This window comes from Convolutriloba macropyga, chromosome 15, assembly GCF_964194025.1.
Source record: "Convolutriloba macropyga chromosome 15, txConMacr16.3, whole genome shotgun sequence".
In the NCBI taxonomy this organism is placed as follows: Eukaryota; Metazoa; Xenacoelomorpha; order Acoela; family Convolutidae; genus Convolutriloba; species Convolutriloba macropyga.
Window position 1 is genome coordinate 16,188,667 of NC_134482.1, and position 14,459 is coordinate 16,203,125.

Here is a 14,459-nt window from a genome sequence, read left to right on the forward strand (position 1 = left end):
CGAAGCAAAATCTGTTTTCTAAAACATGTGCTTTGAGCAACGAACCGTTTGAGAGCGATTTCCAGCTAAACTTGCTCGCCTTAGACTTGGATGAGTTGGATATAAAAATGTTAGAAAAATAAAACGCCTTGAATGGTTAAAATTTCAGGCCAAAGCAAGGCCAAATTAGGTCACAATTGAGCTGAATTGACCTCCTTCGGCTCATTGGGATTTCAGTTAGTATGGTTCGTCAAAAAAAACTACCTGTGTATTGTTTACATTTGATATAAACTGATCCGCTGTCAATTATTTGTCTGTATCTTTACATCCTTTCAAATGTTAAAGTGTAATTTTTTAATGTTTTCAGATTTTGAAGTAACAATGGCGTCCTCTGCCAATTGAATAAATCCCTTTTCCCTTTCCAGTTTTCTAGAAAATTTGTGCCGCATAACAGAAAAAAAAGTCTCTCCAGCGCTCTTTTTTCTGGAACACAGTGGTTAACGGTTAATTTTCCTGAAGATTCAGTACTCAATTTTGCATATTGATTTCATTTATTGACAAAGGCTTTTGACAAAAAACATGTTGATCGAGAGATTGAAATTTTTAGCTGTATGCAGAATGATTTCATGTGATATTGAATTGAAAGCTTTCCATTGATCCAAGAATACAGCACCTGTGTTTTAGTTGTGTTCTACAATTATTAATAATAATTTTTAATAATAGAAAGCACAGCATCAGTTGAAAACATTTTAGATTGCAAGTCAAATTGCTTTCTGTCCGAAAGCTCATGTTTTTTTAAAAAATTCTACTGACAGATTGATTGAAGGTCTTCAAAAACTTGTGCAAAAGCTGGTGTTTCCTAAATAAGTGAAATTTAACATGTTCATCAGAACTCAATTTTATTGAGGAGAGGCATAATCTTGAGTTTTTTTTTCCGATTACCATTAGCAAGTCAGATTGTTGTCTCATTTTGCTCAGAAGATTTTGCTTATTGGTGCTTCGCATTGTTTTTGATGACATCTGGTCTGGTGCTTTGATGCTTTTTTTGTTTGCTTTTCACTTAATCTTTACTACCATTCTTTAACTCATCTACAGTTTGGTTTACTGTTTTTGAAGACCATTCGTCAGAAAACTGATTTTCTGTTCCAGCATGTCTTGTATCTTTCAAGCTCCTGATCGAAGACCAAAAAACTAGTTAAAAAATATCGTTACTGCCTTGAACTGTGTTTGCTTATACTGTAAAAGATGTACAGATAAAAAAAAATGAAATGAACGCTACAAATTGAGCTCCTGTTTTTCAGACGCAAATGTTAAACTTTGCAGGAGGACAAGTGGTCTCTTGTTTTACAAAAAATTAATGAAATTTTTGAACTAATAGTCGGAACTGCTCGACCTTCATGGTTGTGTCTTATGTCTAGTGGAGAAATTTTATAACCACATTGGTTTGTATATTTAAAGGGTTTAGCTTTTCTGCTGTAAGAGTTTGAAACGAACTTTGGCTGAAAGACAGATAATAGAGGATACAAGTGACTAGCACACATCAATTCCACTAAATGAATTTAGTTTTTTACAAGATACAGATAACGATTTGCAGAATATGTTTTACTTGAAAATGAGCTTAGAAACTTTTCCAAGGTTATATTTCGATCAATTGCTACTTGTAAAAACGGTAGGCTGGAAATGATTTAATAACAAATCATTTGAGCGGAAACTCGGGGTTTGAGTAAGAACCAATTGTCAAGACTAATAACTGAGTTTCTTTGGCTTCTAAGGTAAACTGATTCGCTGTCAGTTGTTTTTCTGTTTATTTACATCTTTTCAAGTGTTGATGGATTATTTCTAATGCTCTAAACTTTTGAAATAACAGTGGTATTCTCCGGCAATTGAACAACGTCTTTTCCCCATTCCCGTTTTTTAGGAAACTCGATGAGTCAAAATAGATAAAATGGTTTTTCTAGCTATATTCCTAGTGGAACACTGTGGTTAACAGTTTTGTTGCGTGATATTTCAGTACTTAAGTTTACACAGTGAGATCAGTTAGTGTGATAGGAGTTTAGCCCAAAAAATGTTGATCGAAAGATTGGCATTCTTTAGAAAGTTTTCATGTAATATTGAATTGATGGTGTTCATAGGATACAAGAATACACCAGCTGTGTCGTAGTTGTTTTCCATGTTTCTAATTAGTTTTCAGTAATAAAAAGCACCGCATAAGTTTAAAAAAAACTAGATCGGAAGCTAAGTTGTTTTTCAAGAAATTTTGCTGACAGATGGATGGAAAGTCTTTCAAATCTTGGCTAAAGCTGGTGTTGCGACAATAAGTGAGAATACAGGTTTTGTACTACAGCAAAAAACAATTGCTGGTCGCATAAATTTTTCAACTTGCAAGAAAAATTTTTACATGGTTGCCTCTGTAATGTAGAAAAATTGTTCTTTTTTCGTAAAATTTAGTTTGGTTTTTTATTATTCTTTTTTTGTTTTCAATTTATTATTACTGTCAGTTTTTTACTTAAAATTTTCTGGCTCACTTTTTGTGTAAACCTTTCAACTTGACACAGATTTTTGGTCCCGCAAGTCTTGTTACTTCCAAGTGCTTGATTGAAGGCCAAACAGTTATGTATTGCGTTAACAACACTGTCAACCATCCTTTGACCTATTTTGTTTTATGCTGAAGCGGTACACAGCTGCTAGAAATGAAATACCCGCTAAACAAAATGTTAAAGTTTTTTTTTCAGACGCAAAAGATAATTTCAACTTAATTTGAGGCGTTACAGGAGGACATTTGGTCTCCTGGTCTCCAGAATCCATTGAAATAAGAGGTTGAGAGTCTAGAATTGGTCAAGATGATCTGGATGACGGCAAATAATTAATTTATGAAATGCCAGATCAATCATATTAATGCATCGTAAAAACGTATAAAATGACTAGAGTAAAAAGATTGATTCACTTTTTAAAATATCAAAAAATCGGGAACCAGTACTAAGAAACATATGATCACTGAACTAGACATAAGCTAAGAAATTGGTAAATATTCGAAATTAGTTTTTTTATGTAAACATGAAAAGCTTTTTGTTTGCAACTCTCCAACTAAATGTCCACATGCTCTCGGACAAAAAATAATCACAGTATTTTTATTTTTGTCATTAATGCAGTCTTGAAACTGTGGCTCTTTGTTCTCATAGATAAAACAAGGATTTTAACGCTCCTATCTGTCTGCTAAGTGATATTTTTTTCTGTTGACTAAAAAAGTATAAGTTAGCAACTCTCTAAAACACAACTCTATGTTTAAATGATAAGGAGCCAATTTGTACCAAACACTTTTCAGGATGAAAAAATTGATACTCCACTTTGTTTTTGTTCATTTTGTTGTTAGATTTTGATTTGTTCTCTTTTCTGTTCAGCTTTTAGGAGACTACTGAAATGCAAATTTTCGAATATGTCCCTGTGTTTCACATCTAGTTGAAGTTTCTTCGTTATGCTGTATTTCAGGATAAACAATTTACGTTAAAGGATACTTTGAATATGAAAAAATCATTGATATTTTCAAAATTTTGAAGCGAATCAAAACACACTATTCTCCAATTAATTTGCCAATTGATGCGGTTTGTGTTAAGAATCTGAGAAAATATTGCCCTGAAAGAAAATGAGAGAGTACAATTGACTTGAAAATATCAGTTCTTACTTTTATTGAACTTGGTTTCTTACAAAATACAAAAAAAAAACAAATTGCGTTATCCAAAATGCTTTAACCAAATTGCGCTAACCAGTTTTTGAGGCGAATGACAAAATTCAATTCTCCAATTTTTTGCCTATTGATGCGGTGTGTTTTAAGAATTTGAGAGAATATCCCCTGAAAAAACTAGATCGGAAGCTAAGTTGATTTCTAAGTTGAGGCCCTGGATAAGCCGCCGCCAGATCTTAAATAAATAATCTTGGTTCTCACACATTATGAGGAATCAAAGTGACAGTCCAATTTTGCTGGATATCAATGGTTGGCTGCAGATGAAACCTGACACTCATGATCGTGTGAAAACAGCCAAGTCCAAAACGAAACCTGTAGAGACGACAGTTTCGTCAAAAACAAAAACTACGGCAAAGGTTTTTGCATCTAGTTCTCAAAAACAAAAATCCAAACTCTAGGACACATTAAGGATGAACCTTGACCTCATTGTAAGGCTATCTATTCTTGTAGCGATGTCCTATAATTACAGGCGAATACACAACACAAAGAACTAGAACTGTCGCTGAGAATAGGCTCTGCTTCTCCTGCTTGAAAGGGTCATATCAGTTTAGAATTTGCCATAACCCCAAATATTGTAAATACTCTGGTTGCACTAGTTCACAAAATTCATTGATACACGGAGCTGATCGTATCTTCCCTGAAAACACTCTTAAAAAAGGAATTAAAGCTAACAATGCTCCAACTACACAGTCGTCAAGGTCAGTGACAGTTGGTGGTACAAATGAACTACCAATTCAGAGTAGCTTTTCTTCTTTTCCCTCGGTGCCGGACGTGAAAAGTCTTCTGCAAGTGAATCAAGTTGAATTAATTACCGCCACTGATGAGAAAACAAACGTTTTGTCGCTATGTGATCCCGCATGTAGTCATTCATGGATATCAAATGCTGCAGCTGAACGTCTTAAACTTAAGGGTAAAAGTCTCAGACTAACTGGTTGCGGGATGAACACTCGGCAATCCATTGATACTCTTGTGACAGATGTCACAGTAAAATCTATAACAGAAAAAACTTGCGAAAGTTTCCAGGTTAGTCCATTTATTAGAAAAAATAAACATTGGTTCTGATATAGTGTTATCCGTATATAAGTGTTCTGGATCCCGTTCAGTCTAGATATTCGATTATCGAAATGATTCTATCCAGGACGTGTCCCACGCCATCCGACCGATTGAGTCTTTTGAAAGTGAATCAAAATGCGCTCACGTTGCCGTCCGTCTACCAATAGGATGGGTAATGAGTGGTCTACTGCCTTCAAGCTGTCGTTTCTTTTCGTTCGGCTTCAAAGCTATTTTTGAGCCAGAACAAGGTTTGTGGAACAGTTAAAAACCTGGTACGAATTGGAGTCTTACGGTGCAATGAAAGAAATTGACCCAAGTTCATCAGCAGACCGCCGAGCAGTCGAAATCTTACTGAAAACCACAACCCATGGTGGTCAAAGATACCAAGTCGCAATGCTCTGAGCTAATGACAACCTCGGCTAACCAAATAACTGTTACTCAGCGCTCGTGCAGCTAAAGTCCCCGAGAAGAGATTTTCTAGGGACGAAGAACTTCGGTCTAAATACTCAAAAAATATAGGTGATGCTATCGAGAAGGGCTCCGTTTTTCGGATAGAAAACCAAAAAGATCCCAGTCAACGATCCAAACATGAGTTATTTTTACCACATCACCGCGTAATAAACCCAATTAAAACTGAAAAATAATGAGAAGGGTATAAAACGGTGCTGCAAAGCTCCACGGAACTTCCCTAAATAAATCGCTACTGACTGGCCTTGACCTACTTCAACGTCTCATTCACACTCTCATCTGTTTTAGGCAGCATAAGTAAGCCGTCTCCGTCAATACCAAAGGTATGTTCCTTCAAGTGGGCGTCACACTTGCCGATCACCCCTGCCTCATATTTTTGTTGCGGGAGGACCTTTCATCAGAAGTAATGGTATACCAATACAGCCAACATATATTCGGTGCGAAACATTCACCAAATTGCACAAACTTTGTTCTTCAGAAAACAGCAAAAGACAACATTCGTAAGTTCCCCGATGCTGTGCAAGCTGTGTTAGATAAGTTCTATATTGACAACTATTTAGATTCTCTAGAAACGCCACACGAAGCACTAATCAGAGCCAAAAATTTAGTTGAGTTATTGAAGTTGGGAGGATTCAAGCTAACAAAATTTATAAAAATCACACCACACTCATTCGATGAAATTGATAACAATGATCAACTTTGCCAACCTAGAGTGATCCTAGTTTCTGATGAAGAAGCCCCTTCACATGTTGTGGGTATATAACGGGACCAACGAAAGGATAACTTAGTCGTTAATCGAGACACGATGTGAGAAAAAAGCAACAAAGTAACGCAAAACTTAGTCCTCAGCCTAGTAGAAACCGTCTGCGACCCCATTGGGTTAGTCGCGCCATTCACGGTTTTTGCTCGACTATTGTTGAAGGACATTTGGAGATTGATTGACCAAAAGTGGGACAACACCCTGCCCATCGAAATGATGAATAGGTTCAAGGTCTGGAGTTCAGATCTGCCTAAGTTATGCAACCTAACTATCCCTAGAAGTTTCTTCCCCGGTGCTTTCGATCAGTTGGAGCTCTATGTTTCCGGAGACAGCTCTCAGGATGTCTTTAGTTCAGCTGCTTTTCTCAGGGCCAAAGGGAAATCAGGAACTAAAGAACGCACCGGAATAGCTTTTGTTCTGAGAAAAACGAGGTTAGCCCCATAAAGTGTTTTACAGTTCCTAAACTAGACCTACAGGCGGCCCTCCTGGCAACACGGTTGAAAGTTGACTTAACTAAAGACCTAACAATTCCCTTGAGCAGTGTCTTTAGGTGGACTGATATCATCAATGTCCTACAGTGGCACACTTCAAAAGCAACCTATATTTGTTGTTGACAGAGTTTCTGAAATTCTAGAGTTGACAACAGTTGATCAATGGTTCCATATGTCAACTGCAGACAACTCTGCAGATTCTGGAACTAGAGGAATGTCAGCTGAAAACATACAAACAAGCAGTTGATTAACAGGGCCCAGCTTTTCGTTGACTTCTCATTTCCCTTTTTAACCCAGAATAAGCTGAGATAGCTTTCAAACAAAACCATCTTCGTACAATTCGCAAAAAGAAGCAACTTAGCCAGAAGTGGCGTTTGGCGTCAATACAATGCAACCTGAAACAATTTTTGACTTTGATAGATACTGTTCTTGTGACAAACTGGTTCGAATTACAGCCTGTCTCCTCTGTATACTTCCTAAGCTTGCTTCATATCGTACATTAGACCTCATTTTTTGCAATCCTGTCGATCTTCGAGTAGCTGAGGCTAAGCTTCAGTATATCATGCAGTCGGAATAAATCCGATTTGAGCAAAAACTTCTATTTGATGGTAAATAAATAAACAAGAACAAACGCATTAAATCGTTCTCGCCCTTCATTGGACCGAATGCCTTGATTAGATCAACCGGCCGATTGAAACGTTTGGTTGAGGCAGACTATGATTTAAAACACCCCATCATTTTAAATAGCCGTAATCCGGCAGCAAAATGTTTCTTTTGAAGGGAAACCAGGCAAACCATCACGATTGTGTTAAATTTTTACGAGCTTTCATCCAGCGCCGTTTTTCTATCATCATGCTTCGTCCCGCTTTGAGGTCAATCAAGCAAAATTATATTTTTGTCGTAAGCGTAGTACAGACACAGTGAAGCCAATGATGGCCGATCTACAAGCTGGGCGTCTGTCCTATGGTAATCCTCCTTTCTCCAACTCACATATAGACTACTTCGGACCGTTCTACGTCGCCGTCAAGAGTTCAACTGGGAAGCGCTTGTGGTTCCTTTTCACGAGCCTTACAACACGAGCACTCCATATTGAAGTCTTAGATTCTATGGATACCAGCTCCTGTGTTATGGGGATAAAAAAATTCATCGCACGGAGAGGGACACCTCAAATTCTATGGTCAGACAATGGAAAAAACTTTACTGGTGCCTAGAAAGAGTTGTCAGCTCGCTTTAAAGCTTTAAATCAGCAAATGATTGCAAGCAAAGTGTCACAGAAAGGTATTAAAGGGCAATTTAACCCTCTATGTTTCCCTCATCATGGTGATTCGTAGAAACGCAAGGTACGGAGTGTCAAACGGACATTCTACGCTGTTTCCGTTAACCGAGGTGCTTCAAACAACATTCTGTTTAGTTGAAATGACACTCAACAACCGGCCGCTCACTTCTGTAGGCATTGATCCATAAGATACGGACGCAATTACTCCAAATAATTTTTTTCTCGGGTTCCGTTCTAGTGTGCCGCCTTCATTGGTTGAAAGTGAGGACTTTGATCACAGAAAACGGTACGTCCGGCCCCATAGTTTGCAGACTCAATTCGGAAACGATGGTTGGATGAGTACATACAAGCTCGGAATCGCTGCAGTAAATATTCAAAAGCCGCCCTATATGAGCTAAAAACAGGAGATCTGGTATGGTTTGCCAAAAACTCACCTCCCCGAGGCCAACTCCTTTACGACGTATCGAAACACTGCGTTTCGCTGATGACGGTTTTGCCCGTTCCGCCGAAACAAGAACTAAACCGGTAATTATGTCAGACCCGTTGTTAAATTATTTGCAGTTTTTGGTACACCACTTTTGGGGCCGAAGGATGTTGTGAATACAAATAAAAGCAAAAAAGTGAAAGAGAAATGTGGAATGATTTAGGAATAGGCTGGAAATGATTTAATAACAAATCATTTGAGCGGAAACTCGGGGTTTGAGTAAGAATGAATTGTCAAGACTAATAAGTGAGTTTCTTTGGCTTCTAAGGTAAGCTGATTCGCTGTCAGTTGTTTTTCTGTTTCTTTACATCTTTTCAAATGTTGATGAATTATTTCTAATGCTCTAAACTTTTGAAATAACAGTGGTATTCTCCGGCAATTGAACAACGCCTTTTCCCCATTCCCGTTTTCTAGGAAACTCGATGAGTCAAAATAGATAAAATGGTTTTTCTAGCTATATTCCTAGTGGAACACTGTGGTTAACAGTTATGTTGCGTGATATTTCAGTACTTAAGTCTACACAGTGAGATCAGTTAGTGTGATAGGAGTTTAGCCCAAAAAATGTTGATCGAAAGATTGGCATTCTTCAGAAAGTTTTCATGTAATATTGAATTGATGGTGTTCATAGGATACAAGAATACACCAGCTGTGTCGTAGTTGTTTTCCATGTTTCTAATTAGTTTTCAGTAATAAAAAGCACCGCATAAGTTTAAAAAAAACTAGATCGGAAGCTAAGTTGTTTTTCAAGAAATTTTGCTGACAGATGGATGGAAAGTCTTTCAAATCTTGGCTAATGCTGGTGTTGCGACAATAAGTGAGAATACAGGTTTTGTACTGCAGCAAAAAACAATTGCTGGTCGCATAAATTTTTCAACTTGCAAGAAAAATTTTGACATGGTTGCCTCTGTAATGTAGAAAAATTGTTCTTTTTTCGTAAAATTTAGTTTGGTTTTTTATTATTCTTTTTTTGTTTTCAATTGATTATTACTGTCAGTTTTTTACTTAAAATTTTCTGGCTCACTTTTTGTGTAAACCTTTCAACTTGATACAGATTTTTGGTCCCGCAAGTCTTGTTACTTCCAAGTGCTTGATTGAAGGCCAAACAGTTATGTATTGCGTTAACAACACTGTCAACCATCCTTTGACCTATTTTGTTTTATGCTGAAGCGGTACACAGCTGCTAGAAATGAAATACCCGCTAAACAAAATGTTAAAGTTTTTGTTTTCAGACGCAAAAGATAATTTCAACATAATTTGAGGCGTTACAGGAGGACATTTGGTCTCCTGGTCTCCAGAATCCATTGAAATAAGTGGTTGAGAGTCTAGAATTGATCAAGATGATCTGGATGACGGCAAATAATTAATTTATGAAAGGCCAGATCAATCATATTAATGCATCGTAAAAACGTATAAAATTACTAGAGTAAAAAGATTGATTCACTTTTTAAAATATCAAAAAATTGGGAACCAGTACTAAGATACTGAACTAGATGAACTAGACACTGATCACTGAACTAGACATAAGCTAAGAAATTGGTAAATATTCGAAATTAGTTTTTTTATGTAAACATGCAAAGCTTTTTGTTTGCAACTCTCCAACTAAATGTCCACATGCTCTCGGACAAAAAAAAATCACAGTGTTTTTATTTTTGTCATTAATGCAGTCTTGAAACTGTGGCTCTTTGTTCTCATAGATAAAACAAGGATTTTAACGCTCCTATCCGTCTGCTAAGTGATATTTTTATTCTGTTGACTAAAAAAGTATAAGTTAGCAACTCTCTAAAACACAACTCTATGTTTAAATGATAAGGAGCCAATTTGTACCAAACACTTTTCAGGATGAAAAAATTGATACTCCACTTTGTTTTTGTTCATTTTGTTGTTAGATTTTGATTTGTTCTCTTTTCTGTTCAGCTTTTAGGAGACTACTGAAATGCAAATTTTCGAATATGTCCCTGTGTTTCACATCTAGTTGAAGTTTCTTCGTTATGCTATATTTCAGGATAAACAATTTACGTTAAAGGATACTTTGAATATGAAAAAATCACTGATATTTTCAAAATTTTGAAGCGAATCAAAACACACTATTCTCCAATTAATTTGCCAATTGATGCGGTTTGAGTTAGGAATCTGAGAAAATATTGCCCTGAAAGAAAATGAGAGGGTACAATTGACTTGAAAATATCAGTTCTTACTTTTATTGAACTTGGTTTCTTACAGAATACAAAAAAAAACAAATTGCGTTATCCAAAATGCTTTAACCAAATTGCGCTAACCAGTTTTTGAGGCGAATGACAAAATTCAATTCTCCAATTTTTTTGCCTATTGATGCGGTGTGTTTTAAGAATTTGAGAGAATATCCCCTGAAAAAACTAGATCGGAAGCTAAGTTGATTTCAACTCAAACACTCATTTTTTCAAGAAATTTTGCAAACAGATGGATAGAAAGTCTTTCAAATCTTGGCAAAAGCTTGTGTTGCGAAAATACGTGAGAATACAGGTTTTGTACTACAGAAAATACCAATTGCTCATCGCATAAATTTTTCAACTTGCATGAAAACTTTTAACAAGGTTGCCTCTGTAATATAGAAAAAATGTTCTTCTTTCGTAAAATTTAGTTTGGTTTTTTATTATTTTTTTTGTTTTCAATTGATTATTACTGTCAGTTTTTTACTTAAAATTTTCTGGCTCACTATTTTTGAAAACTTTTCAACTTGATACAGATTTTTGGTCCCGCAAGTCTTGTTATTTTCAAGTGCTTGATTGAAGGCCAAACAGTTAAGTATTGCGTTAACAACACTGTCAACCGTCCTTTGACCTATGAAATGCAAATTTTGGAATATTTCCCTGTGTTTCACATCTAGTTGAAGTTCCTTCGTTATGCTATATTTCAAGATAAACAATTTACGTTAAAGGATACTTTGAATATGAAAAAATCACTGATATTTTCAATATTTTGAAGCGAATCAAAAAAGTCTATTCTCCAATTAGTTTGCCAATTGATGCGGTTTGTGCTAAGAATCTGAGAAAAAATTGCCCTGAAAGAAAATGAGAGGGTACAATTGACTTGAAAATATCACTTCATTCTTTTAAAGAATTTGGTTTCGTTTAGATTACAAAAAACAAATTGAGTTAAAAAATTTGCTTAAAGCTGATTTCAGGTGATTATCAAAAGTTATTGTTAAATCATTTTGTACTCCTGGATAACGACAAGCCTGAATTGGTTGAATGACTTTGTATTTTAAAAAATCAGGATCTGAACAGGGGTCATTTGCAAAGAGTAATAACTCAATTTTATCGGCATTGAAAATGTCGATATACTGACAGATGTTTGTCTGTTTTTTTAACCTATATTTTCAAAAGTTAATGGAAAGTTTTAATTAGTTTCGGATTTGCAAATAGCATAAGTGTCACGCATGTCCCATATCAAGAATTTTATCAAAATTTGGTGTTACGGAAAAAAGACAGTTATTAGTTATAACACAAAGATTTCCGTTTTTTGTACATCGGCGTGATGTGTTCATCCTTTCGAATTGTTTGGAAAACATTAGCTTGATTACGATCGTTATATATAATCTGAAGATGCATTGCAGTAAGATGCAGATTTTAATGCTCACGCATTCATTGATCCCGGACCGGGTGCTTAGTTGTTGTCTCAATTGTCGTCAGCCTCGTAGGCTTAAAGTATTAGGTCTGAAGTTGAACTTTTCAATATTTTGTTCTTTTTAATGTTTAATGGACCATCCTTTCTTCTATATATGCCCATTTTGGTAAAAATTTCGTTAAAAACATATTCCTCAATTGCAGGTACGTGTATGCTGCTACTGTACATTCTAATTTTCTTAATGAACTTCCATTTTGCTTTTGAGGACTCAAAGCTATTAATGAATTATGTTGGGATGGGGAATGTATTTAGGACATATTTGATTGTGTACTATTGAAGTAAAATAATTTTTGATTTGTTTTGTATTGCTTGTTTTGCTGCTATAAAAGATTTTGAGAAGACGAATACTTCCGTCAGGTTTTGAATAAGATTTTTGTTCTGCCGGCTTTTCTTCTCTAAATTGACCGAAAGTCAACTTGTCCTTGACCCCATTTGGCCCAAGCAATTACAAAAATGAATAATACTGTTGTAGTAAACGTTGAATCATCCATCCAGCTGGATAATGAAATAGACACAAGCTAAGGGTAATGGAAACACAAAGGTACAAATCTAATCGGATGGGTCGTAAAAAATGAATCACCTATATTGATAAAGTAATTACAATACGAAATAACCAAAATTATAAAACGAGAGCCAGGGGGTTAGAGACAAACCTCTAAGGAATAATACCAATAAAAAGTTAAGACGAACGCAATCGATAAGAATTTGCCGTATAAAACAATTGTTGGCAACTGGAAAGCGTTATTTTTGATAAAACCAACTTAATCGCAAATGTTGTCCAACTTATTGGTGAATCCAAGAAAGTAACACTTATGAAAGCGTATGAGACCAAATGTATGCACGTAATTGCAAAAATGGCGGTTTCATATTGAAATTATTTGAATTGGAATAAAATTAATAGTAAGTTGTGATGTTGATATTTTTGCTTAATTTGGGATCCAATAAATACAATCCGCTAGCTGCATTTTTCATTTCAGAACCTATGAATTCAAAATTTAGTCAGGAAACAATTTGCTCAACATTACGACGGGCCTAATGCGCTCACCACTCGGAATTTTCAATTTGACTGATCGAATGATCCCATCATCTCCGGGAAAAACTTGCGTTACTCTGGCAACAGGCCATAGGCCTCGGGGAGTGAAGTCCTCAAGAATCAACACTAATTCGCCGACTTCAGATTCATTGAACTTTTTTTCAATTTGGAACGAATTTGCTATCCTGGAAAGTACTCTCGCAGAAATCGATTTCAGAAATGTGCAGCTATTAGTTGCGATGTACGCCAAGATTTTGAAATGTTCTTTTTGTCTCCATTAAAAATGCCAGGAGGCAAATTGACCGAAGTCCTGCTTATAAAAGAGTAGTTTGACGTAAAAGGTAAAGGATCATTTATATCTCTATTTCATAAAAATATATAACGTTTTTTAGGGGCCTAGAATTCATATTTGCTTCTATCTCACACGTATCTGTGCATAATATTTCATCGGTATGCGTTCGTGACCCGATGACCTTATAGAGAGACAGTTTAAAAATCTGCACTAATCGCTCCCAAATTCCACCGAAATGCGGGGCCGCTGGAGGGTTTATCTTCCATAGGACTTTAACTTTCATAAGGTGCAATTTGCCGCAAATGATTTTGATGTTATTAGGTCGGTAATGCTGGACTTGAGGCTGTTGTTCGAATCAACAAATGATTTTCGCAACAACTACCAATTCCTACCAAAAGCCGAAACCTACCAATACCTACCAAATACCGGAACCTAACAATACCTACCAAAAGCAGAACCTACCAGTACCTACCAAAAGCAGAAACCTACCAATACCTACCAAATACCTGAACCTACCAATGCCTACCAAAGGGGTAATACCCCAGAAGAACCGAAAAGCAAGCTGGGGTGTTGGGTAAAGGGCCAACCAGAGGGGGACCTCGGGGTGGGTAAAACCCCAGAAGAACCGAAAAGCAAGCGGGGGGGGGGGGGGGTGGAAAAACGGCCAACCAGAAGGGGGACCTCGGTGTAGATAAAAACCCAGAAGAACCAAATGCGAATGCGGGGTTGGGGAAACGACCACCAGAAGGGGGTCCTCGGTTTGGTTAAAAAACCCAGGAGAACCGAAAAGCAATAAGAGAAATTAAATATCGATAAAATGTTGAATGTTGCAATCTTTTTCTTTTTGTGTGTGTTTACCCCACTATAGTCTTTGTTATTAAACATGTTTAATTTCTGATCTTTGTATATTCTGAAACATTGAAAAAATCATGGTTGACATCGGCTTAGCTCAATGGAGAATGTTTTTTGAAAGCAACACTTAGCTTTAGGTGTGCTTTCGAAGCTGTTGGGTTGGAGGCCAAAATTATTAATGAATTATGTTGGGATGGGGAATGTATTTAGGACAATTTTGATTGTGTACTATAAAGGTAAAATAATTTTGATTCGTTGTTTCGCTTGTTTTGTTGCTATAAAATATTTCGAGAAGTCGACTACCGTCAGGTTTTTGAAAATGATTGGGTTTTTGCTTTGCCGGCTTTTCTTCTCGAAATCGATCGAAAG